The sequence below is a fragment of the Halyomorpha halys genome, unplaced genomic scaffold (genome assembly GCF_000696795.3).
Source record: "Halyomorpha halys isolate HHAL.00 unplaced genomic scaffold, Hhal_1.1 Scaffold5.1, whole genome shotgun sequence".
Lineage (NCBI taxonomy): Eukaryota > Metazoa > Arthropoda > Insecta > Hemiptera > Pentatomidae > Halyomorpha > Halyomorpha halys.
This window is the reverse complement of record NW_027106871.1, coordinates 787,282-788,335: the sequence shown is the minus strand read 5'-3', so window position 1 is coordinate 788,335 and position 1,054 is coordinate 787,282.

Here is a 1,054-nt window from a genome sequence, read left to right as displayed (position 1 = left end):
TTCTCTGTTCTTTTCCTGGCTTTTAATAATTTCCCTTTTCTAACTCAATATTGAACTGTTCTTTGTCCAAAGCAATAACTTCTTCGGTAAGATCATACACCTGAATAATGGCCATTTTTCCTATGATAATTCCAGGTTTGCCGTTATTATTCTAGGAGATACTGGATCCCAACTTTCCACTTTTGCAAACAGGCTGTCCCTCATAATCATCCCAACACATTCCTTCGCCCTCATTCCTGCGGGAACACCGGAAAAGATGAGGACATGCTATTCATTCAGATATATCTCTCCATAGCCTTTTTTCCTCATTTCACTGATACCTAGTAGGTCTATTATATAGGATTTCATTTCCTCCACCAATTCCACCTCCTTTCCAGTCACTGTTTGAATGTTCTATGATCCAAATCTTATGTTCTTTCGAGCGCCATGCCATAACCGATGTGTCTGTTTAACAGGTCAGAGGCAATTTAAGTTTCTTTGAATCATTTATACACAACTACAGGTGATTAGCCCAGTAGAAGAGACCCTGTTTCCTCAGGACAACTGGCCTCCTGAATATTTATGTCCCCTCTGGAGTAAGGGTGGTCGGGTTGTACCCCCCTGCACCTGTTGGTCCACGTGTTCTTATTAGTTATATTCAGACCACCCCTCCTAGGAGGGATCCCCCATCTGCCACCCAGGGAACGCGCTCTCTAGTGGACAGGTTCCACCGAGAGTATTAGCTTATTTAAATAGATTTATTAATCTAAAAGAAGCATTGAAAATAAAACTATGGGTAAACTAATGTAAAAGCTTAAAAATGTTTATTTAAGTGTGTACTACTGGTCCATCTACCCTAGATATCTTCAATAAAGTGGGGAAGAGTTTTGTCAATTCTTGTAATGTATTATCACCCTCAAATTGATATTCCATTTTTTTTATTTTAATATCTAATTACTTGGATATTTCTTAAGGCCAAAATGATAAATTTTTAATAAAATGTAATAAAAATATGTAGTAATTTATTATTTTTGTTTTATTATAATTTTTTTTAAATTACTAGTCCTTCCCAGAT